The following is a 14,245-nucleotide window of genomic DNA, read 5'->3' as shown; positions in this document are numbered from 1 at the left end:
TTATGATAAGTAAACATATCATTAATTATATTAACAATGAACTACATATGTAAAAACAAGACTACTAACTTAATGATTTTGAAACGAGACATATACGTAATGATTATCGTTGTAACGACATTTAATGTATATATATCATATTAAGAGATATTCATACATCATAATATCATGATAAAATAATAATTTAAAATCTCTTTTGATATTATAAACATTGGGTTAACAACATTTAACAAGATCGTTAAACTAAAGGTTTCAAAACAACATTTACATGTAACGACTAACGATGACTTAACGACTCAGTTAAAATGTATATACATGTAGTGTTTTAATATGTATTCATACACTTTTGAAAGACTTCAAGACACTTATCAAAATACTTCTACTTAACAAAAATGCTTACAATTACATCCTCGTTCAGTTTCATCAACAATTCTACTCGTATGCACCCGTATTCGTACTCGTACAATACACAGCTTTTAGATGTATGTACTATTGGTATATACACTCCAATGATCAGCTCTTAGCAGCCCATGTGAGTCACCTAACACATGTAGGAACCATCATTTGGCAACTAGCATGAAATATCTCATAAAATTACAAAAATATGAGTAATCATTCATGACTTATTTACATGAAAACAAAATAACATATCCTTTATATCTAATCCATACACCAACGACCAAAAACACCTACAAACACTTTCATTCTTCAATTTTCTTCATCTAATTGATCTCTCTCAAGTTCTATCTTCAAGTTCTAAGTGTTCTTCATAAATTCCAAAAGTTCTAGTTTCATAAAATCAAGAATACTTTCAAGTTTACTAGCTCACTTCCAATCTTGTAAGGTGATCATCCAACCTCAAGAAATCTTTGTTTCTTACAGTAGGTTATCATTCTAATACAAGGTAATAATCATATTCAAACTTTGGTTCAATTTCTATAACTATAACAATCTTATTTCAAGTGATGATCTTACTTGAACTTGTTTTCGTGTCATGATTCTGCTTCAAGAACTTCGAGCCATCCAAGGATCCATTAAAGCTAGATCCATTTTCCTCTTTTCCAGTAGGTTTATCCAAGGAACTTAAGGTAGTAATGATGTTCATAACATCATTCAATTCATACATATAAAGCCATCTTATTCGAAGGTTTAAACTTGTAATCACTAGAACATAGTTTAGTTAATTCTAAACTTGTTCACAAACAAAAGTTAATCCTTCTAACTTCACTTTTAAAATAAACTAAACACATTTTCTATATCTATATGATATGCTAACTTAATGATTTAAAACCTGGAAACACGAAAAACACCGTAAAACCGGATTTACGCCGTCGTAGTAACACCGCGGGCTGTTTTGGGTTAGTTAATTAAAAACTATGATAAACTTTGATTTAAAAGTTGTTATTCTGAGAAAATGATTTTTATTATGAACATGAAACTATATCCAAAAATTATGGTTAAACTCAAAGTGGAAGTATGTTTTCTAAAATGGTCATCTAGACGTCGTTCTTTCGACTAAAATGACTACCTTTACAAAAATGACTTGTAACTTATTTTTCCGACTATAAACCTATACTTTTTCTGTTTAGATTCATAAAATAGGGTTCAATATGAAACCATATCAATTTGATTCACTCAAAACGGATTTAAAATGAAGAAGTTATGGGTAAAACAAGATTGGATAATTTTTCTCATTTTAGCTACGTGAAAATTGGTAACAAATCTATTCCAACCATAACTTAATCAACTTGTATTGTATATTATGTAATCTTGAGATACCATAGACACGTATACAATGTTTCGACCTATCATGTCGACACATCTATATATATTTCGGAACAACCATAGACACTCTATATGTGAATGTTGGAGTTAGCTATACAGGGTTGAGGTTGATTCCAAAATATATATAGTTTGAGTTGTGATCAATACTGATATACGTATACACTGGGTCGTGGATTGATTCAAGATAATATTTATCGATTTATTTCTGTACATCTAACTGTGGACAACTAGTTGTAGGTTACTAACGAGGACAGCTGACTTAATAAACTTAAAACATCAAAATATATTAAAAGTGTTGTAAATATATTTTGAACATACTTTGATATATATGTATATATTGTTATAGGTTCGTGAATCAACCAGTGGCCAAGTCTTACTTCCCGACGAAGTAAAAATCTGTGAAAGTGAGTTATAGTCCCACTTTTAAAATCTAATATTTTTGGGATGAGAATACATGCAGGTTTTATAAATGATTTACAAAATAGACACAAGTACGTGAAACTACATTCTATGGTTGAATTATCGAAATCGAATATGCCCCTTTTTATTAAGTCTGGTAATCTAAGAATTAGGGAACAGACACCCTAATTGACGCGAATCCTAAAGATAGATCTATCGGGCCCAACAAGCCCCATCCAAAGTACCGGATGCTTTAGTACTTCGAAATTTATATCATATCCGAAGGGTGTCCCGGAATGATGGGAATATTCTTATATATGCATCTTGTTAATGTCGGTTACCATGTGTTCACCATATGAATGATTTTTATCTCTATGTATGGGATGTGTATTGAAATATGAAATCTTGTGGTCTATTGTTACGATTTGATATATATAGGTTAAACCTATAACTCACCAACATTTTTGTTGACGTTTTAAGCATGTTTATTCTCAGGTGATTATTAAGAGCTTCCGCTATCGCATACTTAAATAAGGACGAGATTTGGAGTCCATGCTTGTATGATATTGTGTAAAAACTGCATTCAAGAAACTTATTTTGTTGTAACATATTTGTATTGTAAACCATTATGTAATGGTCGTGTGTAAACAGGATATTTTAGATTATCATTATTTGATAATCTATGTAAAGCTTTTTAAACCTTTATTGATGAAATAAAGGTTATGGTTTGTTTTAAAATGAATGCAGTCTTTGAAAAACGTATCATATAGAGGTCAAAACCTCGCAACGAAATCAATTAATATGGAACGTTTTTAATCAATAAGAACGGGACATTTCAGTTGGTATCAGAGCGTTGGTCTTAGAGAACCAGAATTTTGCATTAGTGTGTCTTATCGAGTTTGTTAGGATGCATTAGTGAGTATGGACTTCGACCGTGTTTACTTGAAAAATGATTGCTTAACAAATTTTGTTGGAAACTATATATTTTTAACATGTGAATATTATGTGATATATTAATCTCTTAACGCGTTTGATATTATGTGATAGATGTCTACCTCTAGAACAAGTCCCATTGACTCACCTAATAATAATGAAGAGTCAAATGTAAATTGGAATGATTCGTGGACTGATTCACAAGTTCCCGAAGAGGAACCGGAAGAAGAGTCGGAACCGGAAGAAGAATCGGAACCTGAAGAAGAATCGGAACCGGATGAAGAAATAGAACCGGTGGGGGAAATAATAAAACGGTTAAGTAAAAGAAAATCCTCAACCAACCGACCAAGGTTAATTATGGTCAATGGTGTTTCCGCCAAGGAAGCAAAATATTGGGAGGATTACCAATTCTCCGATGAATCGGATTCCGACGAGAATTCCGATGATGTTATAGAAATTACCCCAACTGAATTTAAAAAGGCAAAAGAAAATAATAAGGGAAAGGGCATAAAAATAGAGAAATCTAATTCTAACCCCGATGAACTTTATATGTATCGTCAACCCCCGAAGTCCTTAAGTTGTAACAATGACCCGGGAACCTCTAAACCACCAGGTTTTTCTAAACCAATGTGGAAAATTACGGCTCGTATTAGGGGAACATCATATATCCCTAGAAACTTGGCAAAACGAACCAAAACCGAAGAAGAAGAAACAAGCGAGTCGGAATAAGATAGTTGTATTCGTGTGGTGTAATATATGTAATATAGTGTGCTTATGCTTTATGATATATGTAAAAATTGCTTGTATTAATAAGTATTTTTTTTATGAATCTAACTCTTGTCTATTTTACAGTATAAAAACACAAAATGGATAGACAACCCAATATTTTAAGAGACCTACCCGGAGACATGATTGATGAAATCTTGTCTAGAGTTAGTCAGAATTCTTCGGCACAACTATTTAAGGCGAGATCAGTTTGTAAGACATTCGAAGAACGTTCCAAGAATGCCTTGGTTTATAAAAGGCTTTCGTTCGAAAGATGGGGGATATCACATTGGGAAATCCATAAGTTACGATGTGTTTACTTTGACGCATATATTGCGGGGAACCCAAATGCTATTTTACGCAATGGGTTAAGAAATTATTTTGACTCAATATATCCGAATATTGGACTTCGTGATTTAGAAAAAGTGGCTAACATGCAACATAAAGAAGCATGTTATGCTTACGGATTAGTAATGTTCGCTTCTCACCAAAGTGAGAACAAGAACATCGGGCTACAACTATTAAACAAAACGTTCCCACAAGTGACGGAGTCGGTAATTGGGGTAAGAAATGAGGTTTTTAGATTGTTACGGGACTGTTGGACATTACGTAACCCTCGTCCCTTTGACGACGTTACAACACGCTGTCTTATCAACGGCCATAACGGTTATGTTCCACAAGACCAAGGATGGGAAGTAATCCTAGTAAAACCAGAATGCATGACTTGTTTCTGGACGTATGAATTACGTGTCTTTATTGCCTTTGCTGAACGACTTGTGTACTAGCTAGAATTATCTTCACAACCATCTTGTATCAAATTTATTGTGTGCTATATTTCATGCTATATGTAAAATAAGCGGTATTGTAAGTTTGTAAAATATTGTGTAAAAGTTTGAACGCGAAATATTATTATAATCAGTTTTTCATATAGAATTGTAGTAGTTGAATGGTATATTAGCTACTAAGTATGAACTTAACGGGTAGGTACTACCCGAATTTAAACTTATAAAACGCTAATATGAAGAAAAAGCTTTTATAAATGAGTTCATATTATGCTACGAAATACTATTAACTACTCTTAATATTCTGTATGATTAACTTGTTCCATTTGACTATTTTGAAGGAAATGGCACCGACTACTCGACACACCGTGAATATGAATGAAGAGGAATTCCGTACTTTTCTAGCTTCAAACATAGCCGCAGTACAGGCTGCGCTACATACCAACAATAACCTTGGATCTAGCAGTACAGGAAATCGTGTAGGATGCACCTACAAAGAATTTACTGCCTGCAAACCTTTGGAATTTAATGGAATCGAAGGACCGATCGGATTGAAACGGTGGACCGAGAAGGTCGAATCGGTGTTTGCCATAAGTAAGTGTACTGAAGAGGACAAAGTGAAGTACGCTACGCATACCTTCACAGGTTCTACGTTAACATGGTGGAATACCTATCTAGAGCAAGTAGGACAAGACGATGCGTACGCACTACCGTGGTCAGCATTCAAGCACTTGATGAACGAGAAGTACCGTCCCAGAACCGAGGTCAATAAGCTCAAGACAGAACTTAGAGGGTTACGAACCCAAGAATTTGATATTACCACGTACGAAAGACGATTCACAGAATTGTGCCTTTTGTGTCCGGGAGCATTCGAAGATGAGGAAGAGAAGATCGACGCGTTTGTGAAAGGATTACCGGAAAGAATCCAAGAAGATATAAGTTCACACGAGCCCGCCTCCATACAACAGGCATGTAGAATGGCTCACAAACTAGTGAACCAGATTGAAGAAAGAATTAAAGAACAGACTGCTGAAGAGGCCAATGTGAAGCAAGTCAAAAGAAAGTGGGAGGAAAACGGTGATAAGAATCACCAATACAACAACAACAGCAATTACAACAATAATCGCAACAATTATCCCAATAATCGCAACATCAATCGCAACTACAACAAATGGCCCAACAACAACCACAACAACAACAACAGCAACTACAACAATCATCCCAACAACAATAATAACCGCAATAACAACAACAATCAGAAGCAGCTATGCCAAAGGTGTGAAAAGTATCACTCGGGGTTCTGCACCAAATTTTACAACAAGTGTAAAAGAAATGGTCATAGCACGGCGAAGTGTGAGGTCTACGGACCAGGGGTTAATAGAATGAAAGGAACAAATGGTGTCGGAACGAGTAATGGTGGAGCAAGTAGTGTCGGAGCAAGTTATGCCAATGTAGTTTGTTATAAATGTGGAAAACCGGGCCACATTATTAGAAATTGCCCGAACCAGGAGAACACGAATGGACAAGGCCGCGGAAGAGTTTTCAATATTAATGCGGCAGAGGCACAAGAAGACCCGGAGCTTGTTACGGGTACGTTTCTTATTGACAATAAATCTTCTTACGTTTTATTTGATTCGGGTGCGGATAGAAGCTATATGAGTAGAGATTTTTGTGCTAAATTAAGTTGTCCATTGACGCCTTTGGATAGTAAATTTTTACTCGAATTAGCAAATGGTAAATTAATTTCAGCAGATAATATATGTCGGAATCGAGAAATTAAACTGGTTAGCGAAACATTTAAGATTGATTTGATACCAGTAGAGTTAGGGAGTTTTGATGTGATAATCGGTATGGACTGGTTGAAAGAAGTGAAAGCAGAGATCGTTTGTTACAAAAATGCAATTCGCATTATACGAGAAAAAGGAAAACCCTTAATGGTGTACGGAGAAAAGGGCAACACGAAGCTACATCTTATTAGTAATTTGAAGGCACAAAAGCTAATAAGAAAAGGTTGCTATGCTGTTCTAGCACACATCGAGAAAGTACAAACTGAAGAAAAGAGCATCAATGATGTTCCCATTGCAAAAGAATTTCCCGATGTATTTCCGAAAGAATTACCGGGATTACCCCCACATCGATCCGTTGAATTTCAAATAGATCTTGTACCAGGAGCTGCACCAATAGCTCGTGCTCCTTACAGACTCGCACCCAGTGAGATGAAAGAACTGCAAAGCCAATTACAAGAACTTTTAAAGCGTGGTTTCATTCGACCAAGCACATCATCGTGGGGAGCTCCTGTTTTGTTTGTCAAGAAGAAAGATGGTACATTCAGGTTGTGTATCGACTACCGAGAGTTGAACAAACTTACCATCAAGAACCGCTACCCACTACCGAGAATCGACGACTTATTTGATCAACTACAAGGCTCGTCTGTTTATTCAAAGATTGACTTACGTTCCGGGTATCATCAAATGCGGGTGAAAGAAGATGATATTCCAAAGACTGCTTTTAGAACACGTTAAGGTCATTACGAGTTTATGGTCATGCCGTTTGGTTTAACTAATGCACCAGCTGTGTTCATGGACCTTATTAACCGAGTGTGTGGACCATACCTTGACAAGTTTGTCATTGTTTTCATTGATGACATACTTATTTACTCAAAGAATGACCAAGAACACGGTGAACATTTGAGAAAGGTGTTAGAAGTATTGAGGAAGGAAGAATTGTACGCTAAGTTTTCAAAGTGTGCATTTTGGTTGGAAGAAGTTCAATTCCTCGGTCACATAGTGAACAAAGAAGGTATTAAGGTGGATCCGGCAAAGATAGAAACTGTTGAAAAGTGGGAAACCCCGAAAACTCCGAAACACATACGCCAGTTTTTAGGACTAGCTGGTTACTACAGAAGGTTCATCCAAGACTTTTCCAGAATAGCAAAACCCTTGACTGCATTAACGCATAAAGGGAAGAAATTTGAATGGAATGATGAACAAGAGAAAGCGTTTCAGTTATTGAAGAAAAAGCTAACTACGGCACCTATATTGTCATTGCCTGAAGGGAATGATGATTTTGTGATTTATTGTGACGCATCAAAGCAAGGTCTCGGTTGTGTATTAATGCAACGAACGAAGGTGATTGCTTATGCGTCTAGACAATTGAAGATTCACGAACAAAATTATACGACGCATGATTTGGAATTAGGAGCAGTTGTTTTTGCATTAAAGACTTGGAGGCACTACTTATATGGTGTTAAAAGTATTATATATACCGACCATAAAAGTCTTCAACACATATTTAATCAGAAACAACTGAATATGAGGCAGCGTAGGTGGATTGAATTATTGAATGATTACGACTTTGAGATTCGTTACCACCCGGGGAAGGCAAATGTGGTAGCCGATGCCTTGAGCAGGAAGGACAGAGAACCCATTCGAGTAAAATCTATGAATATAATGATTTATAATAACCTTACTACTCAAATAAAGGAGGCGCAACAAGGAGTTTTAAAAGAGGGAAATTTAAAGGATGAAATACCCAAAGGATCGGAGAAGCATCTTAATATTCGGGAAGACGGAACCCGGTATAGGGCTGAAAGGATTTGGGTACCAAAATTTGGAGATATGAGAGAAATGGTACTTAGAGAAGCTCATAAAACCAGATACTCAATACATCCTGGAACGGGGAAGATGTACAAGGATCTCAAGAAACACTTTTGGTGGCCGGGTATGAAAGCCGATGTTGCTAAATACGTAGGAGAATGTTTGACGTGTTCTAAGGTCAAAGCTGAGCATCAGAAACCATCAGGTCTACTTCAACAACCCGAAATCCCGGAATGGAAATGGGAAAACATTACCATGGATTTCATCACTAAATTGCCAAGGACTGCAAGTGGTTTTGATACTATTTGGGTAATAGTTGATCGTCTCACCAAATCAGCACACTTCCTGCCAATAAGAGAAGATGACAAGATGGAGAAGTTAGCACGACTGTATTTGAAGGAAGTCATCTCCAGACATGGAATACCAATCTCTATTATCTCTGATAGGGATGGCAGATTTATTTCAAGATTCTGGCAGACATTACAGCAAGCATTAGGAACTCGTCTAGACATGAGTACTGCCTATCATCCACAAAATGATGGGCAGAGCGAAAGGACGATACAAACGCTTGAAGACATGCTAAGAGCATGTGTTATTGATTTCGGAAACAGTTGGGATCGACATCTACCATTAGCAGAATTTTCCTACAACAACAGCTACCATTCAAGCATTGAGATGGCACCGTTTGAAGCACTTTATGGTAGAAAGTGCAGGTCTCCGATTTGTTGGAGTGAAGTGGGGGATAGACAGATTACGGGTCCGGAGATTATACAAGAAACTACCGAGAAGATCATCCAAATTCAACAACGGTTGAAAATCGCCCAAAGTCGACAAAAGAGCTACGCTGACATTAAAAGAAAAGATATAGAATTTGAAATTGGAGAGATGGTCATGCTTAAAGTTGCACCTTGGAAAGGCGTTGTTCGATTTGGTAAACGAGGGAAATTAAATCCAAGGTATATTGGACCATTCAAGATTATTGATCGTGTCGGACCAGTAGCTTACCGACTTGAGTTACCTCAACAACTCGCGGCTGTACATAACACTTTCCATGTCTCGAATTTGAAGAAATGTTTTGCTAAAGAAGATCTCACTATTCCGTTAGATGAAATCCAAATCAACGAAAAACTTCAATTCATCGAAGAACCCGTCGAAATAATGGATCGTGAGGTTAAAAGACTTAAGCAAAACAAGATACCAATTGTTAAGGTTCAATGGAATGCTCGTAGAGGACCCGAGTTCACCTGGGAGCGTGAAGATCAGATGAAGAAGAAATACCCGCATCTATTTTCAGAAGATTCGTCAACACCTTCAACAGCTTAAAATTTCGGGACGAAATTTATTTAACGGGTAGGTACTGTAGTGACCCGAACTTTTCCATGTTTATATATATTAATTGAGATTGATATTTACATGATTAAATGTTTCCAACATGTTAAGCAATCAAACTTGTTAAGACTTGATTAATTGAAATAGGTTTCATATAGACAATTGACCACCCAAGTTGACCGGTGATTCACGAACGTTAAAACTTGTAAAAACTATATGATGACATATATATGGTTATATATATAGTTAACATGATATTATGATAAGTAAACATATCATTAATTATATTAACAATGAACTACATATGTAAAAACAAGACTACTAACTTAATGATTTTGAAACGAGACATATACGTAACGATTATCGTTGTAACGACATTTAATGTATATATATCATATTAAGAGATATTCATACAACATAATATCATGATAAAATAATAATTTAAAATCTCTTTTGATATTATAAACATTGGGTTAACAACATTTAACAAGATCGTTAACCTAAAGGTTTCAAAACAACATTTACATGTAACGACTAACGATGACTTAACGACTCAGTTAAAATGTATATACATGTAGTGTTTTAATATGTATTCATACACTTTTGAAAGACTTCAAGACACTTATCAAAATACTTCTACTTAACAAAAATGCTTAAAATTACATCCTCGTTCAGTTTCATCAACAATTCTACTCGTATGCACCCGTATTCGTACTCGTACAATACACAGCTTTTAGATGTATGTACTATTGGTATATACACTCCAATGATCAGCTCTTAGTAGCCCATGTGAGTCACCTAAAACATGTGGGAACCATAATTTGGCAACTATCATGAAATATCTCATAAAATTACAAAAATATGAGTAATCATTCATGACTTATTTACATGAAAACAAAATAACATATCCTTTATATCTAATCCATACACCAACGACCAAAAACACCTACAAACACTTTCATTCTTCAATTTTCTTCATCTAATTGATCTCTCTCAAGTTCTATCTTCAAGTTCTAAGTGTTCTTCATAAATTCCAAAAGTTCTAGTTTCATAAAATCAAGAATACTTTCAAGTTTGCTAGCTCACTTCCAATCTTATAAGGTGATCATCCAACCTCAATAAATCTTTGTTTCTTACAGTAGGTTATCATTCTAATACAAGGTAATAATCATATTCAAACTTTGGTTCAATTTCTATAACTATAACAATCTTATTTCAAGTGATGATCTTACTTGAACTTGTTTTCGTGTCATGATTCTGCTTCAAGAACTTCGAGCCATCCAAGGATCCATTGAAGCTAGATCCATTTTCCTCTTTTCCAGTAGGTTTATCCAAGGAACTTAAGGTAGTAATGATGTTCATAACATCATTCAATTCATACATATAAAGCTATCTTATTCGAAGGTTTAAACTTGTAATCACTAGAACATAGTTTAGTTAATTCTAAACTTGTTCGCAAACAAAAGTTAATCCTTCTAACTTGACTTTTAAAATAAACTAAACACATGTTCTATATCTATATGATATGCTAACTTAATGATTTAAAACCTGGAAACACGAAAAACACCGTAAAACCGGATTTACGCCGTCGTAGTAACACCGCGGGCTGTTTTGGGTTAGTTAATTAAAAACTATGATAAACTTTGATTTAAAAGTTGTTATTCTGAGAAAATGATTTTTATTATGAACATGAAACTATATCCAAAAATTATGGTTAAACTCAAAGTGGAAGTATGTTTTCTAAAATGGTCATCTAGACGTCGTTCTTTCGACTGAAATGACTACCTTTACAATAATGACTTGTAACTTATTTTTCTGACTATAAACCTATACTTTTTCTGTTTAGATTCATAAAATAGGGTTCAATATGAAACCATAGCAATTTTATTCACTCAAAACGGATTTAAAATGAAGAAGTTATGGGTAAAAGAAGATTGGATAATTTTTCTCATTTTAGCTACGTGAAAATTGGTAACAAATCTATTCCAACCATAACTTAATCAACTTGTATTGTATATTATGTAATCTTGAGATACCATAGACACGTATAAAATGTTTCGACCTATCATGTCGACACATCTATATATATTTCGGAACAACCATAGACACTCTATATGTGAATGTTGGAGTTAGCTATACAGGGTTGAGGTTGATTCCAAAATATATATAGTTTGAGTTGTGATCAATACTGAGATACGTATACACTGGGTCGTGGATTGATTCAAGATAATATTTATCGATTTATTTCTGTACATCTAACTGTGGACAACTAGTTGTAGGTTACTAACGAGGACAGCTGACTTAATAAACTTAAAACATCAAAATATATTAAAAGTGTTGTAAATATATTTTGAACATACTTTGATATATATGTATATATTGTTATAGGTTCGTGAATCAACCAGTGGCCAAGTCTTACTTCCCGACGAAGTAAAAATCTGTGAAAGTGAGTTATAGTCCCACTTTTAAAATCTAATATTTTTGGGATGAGAATACATGCAGGTTTTATAAATGATTTACAAAATAGACACAAGTACGTGAAACTACATTCTATGGTTGAATTATCGAAATCGAATATGCCCCTTTTTATTAAGTCTGGTAATCTAAGAATTAGGGAACAGACAACCTAATTGACGCGAATCCTAAAGATAGATCTATCGGGCCCAACAAGCCCCATCCAAAGTACCGGATGCTTTAGTACTTCGAAATTTATATCATATCCGAAGGGTGTCCCGGAATGATGGGAATATTCTTATATATGCATCTTGTTAATGTCAGTTACCAGGTGTTCACCATATGAATGATTTTTATCTCTATGTATGGGATGTGTATTGAAATATGAAATCTTGTGGTCTATTGTTACGATTTGATATATATAGGTTAAACCTATAACTCACCAACATTTTTTTTGACGTTTTAAGCATGTTTATTCTCAGGTGATTATTAAGAGCTTCCGCTGTCGCATACTTAAATAAGGACGAGATTTGGAGTCCATGCTTGTATGATATTGTGTAAAAACTGCATTCAAGAAACTTATTTTGTTGTAACATATTTGTATTGTAAACCATTATGTAATGGTCATGTGTAAACAGGATATTTTAGATTATCATTATTTGATAATCTACGTAAAGCTTTTTAAACCTTTATTGATGAAATAAAGGTTATGGTTTGTTTTAAAATGAATGCAGTCTTTGAAAAACGTCTCATATAGAGGTCAAAACCTCGCAACGAAATCAATTAATATGGAACGTTTTTAATCAATAAGAACGGGACATTTCACCTTAAGGGATTCATACGACAACAACGGCTCCTTCTCAATCTCCTTCCATTTCTGCCACGAGAAGACATAGATGATCTTGTCTTTCTCAGCTCCTTCATTCTCCTTCTTGTACCCGCCTGATTCATCTTTCCCTGGCTTCAAGTGTTTCAGTTCTCCGCGCTTAAGGCAAACGACCATCTTATCAACCAACTCTTTACAACGATTGGGCTCATGTCCGAAGTCGTCGTGAAACTCGCAGAATTTTGACTTATCGCGCCGTGCATATTCAGACATGCGTGCAGGTTTCTCAAACATATTGGAGATGGGCTCCGTTACGTATATCTCCTTTAGATTCTTGGTGAGGTTTCTAATTAAGGCCTACTTGTTTTCCCTTGTGTCGTTATCCCTGTTCCTATGATGTTGCTGGTTGTTGTTGCTGTTCCCTTGATGGTTTCGCTGGTGCTTTCTATAGCTGTGATGACCGTTACCATGGTGGTGGTATGGGCTGGAGTCATGCTGGTTTCTTCCGAAACTTCCTGACTGACGTCCACCCCTTGATGAATCATAACCGTCGCATCGACCATTTCCTGAATCGCGATAACTCGAGTACCTGGTAGTATCTTCTTCAGTGTGCATGTGCTCATGCGCCTCTTTGATTGCCTCTGCTAGCGTCTCTGGAGGACGCTTCCGAAGCCTTTTCCATAATGTTAGGTAGCGCTCTCAGCAGATTCCATGTATGAAGCCGGATACCTTCAATGATTCGGCACAGTTAGAGATTCTGGCTACTTCTTGGTTGTACCTATCGATGAACTGTCCCAAGGATTCTCCTCGTTCATGCTTGATATCATGGAATTCGACATGCGTCCTTCGAGTTGCGCGCATGTTATGAAAGTTGAGGAAAAACCGAGTTCGGAGGTCATCATAACAGCTTATCACTGGCGCAGGAAGGTTATTGAACCATTGCCGAGCTACGCCTTCAAGAAGTGGAGGGAACTCCATGCATTTTGTTTCATCGGCCCAGCGCTGGTTACGTGATATTCCCTTGTAATTCTGTAAGAAGTCGTCGGGGTCCGAGAATCCGTCGTAATACCCCAAGGTTAGCGATATCACGGGCAGCGGCGTTGAGATGTGATTCTGTATATGTGCTAAAAATTTCTCTCCAGTGGGGGCGGTTTCAAAAGAGGGTTTTACGGGCACCCCTTTCATTCCCGCGTACAGGTTTTTGATCATGAGTTCAGCCTTCCCAGGCTGTTCGAATTCGTGCACCATGTCATCTGGCGCTGCATTCATCAAAGCATAGATTAAATTGGCTTGACTGGGAGCACGTTGTTCACGTGTTCAAACCGGTGATTCGGCGGAGGCACCTCTTCCTGCGGACGAAGTTCCTTACGCGAAAG

Source organism: Rutidosis leptorrhynchoides, chromosome 4, assembly GCF_046630445.1.
Source record: "Rutidosis leptorrhynchoides isolate AG116_Rl617_1_P2 chromosome 4, CSIRO_AGI_Rlap_v1, whole genome shotgun sequence".
Classification (NCBI taxonomy): Eukaryota; Viridiplantae; Streptophyta; class Magnoliopsida; order Asterales; family Asteraceae; genus Rutidosis; species Rutidosis leptorrhynchoides.
The sequence above is the reverse complement of the archived record's forward strand: the minus strand, read 5'-3'. Positions refer to the sequence as shown.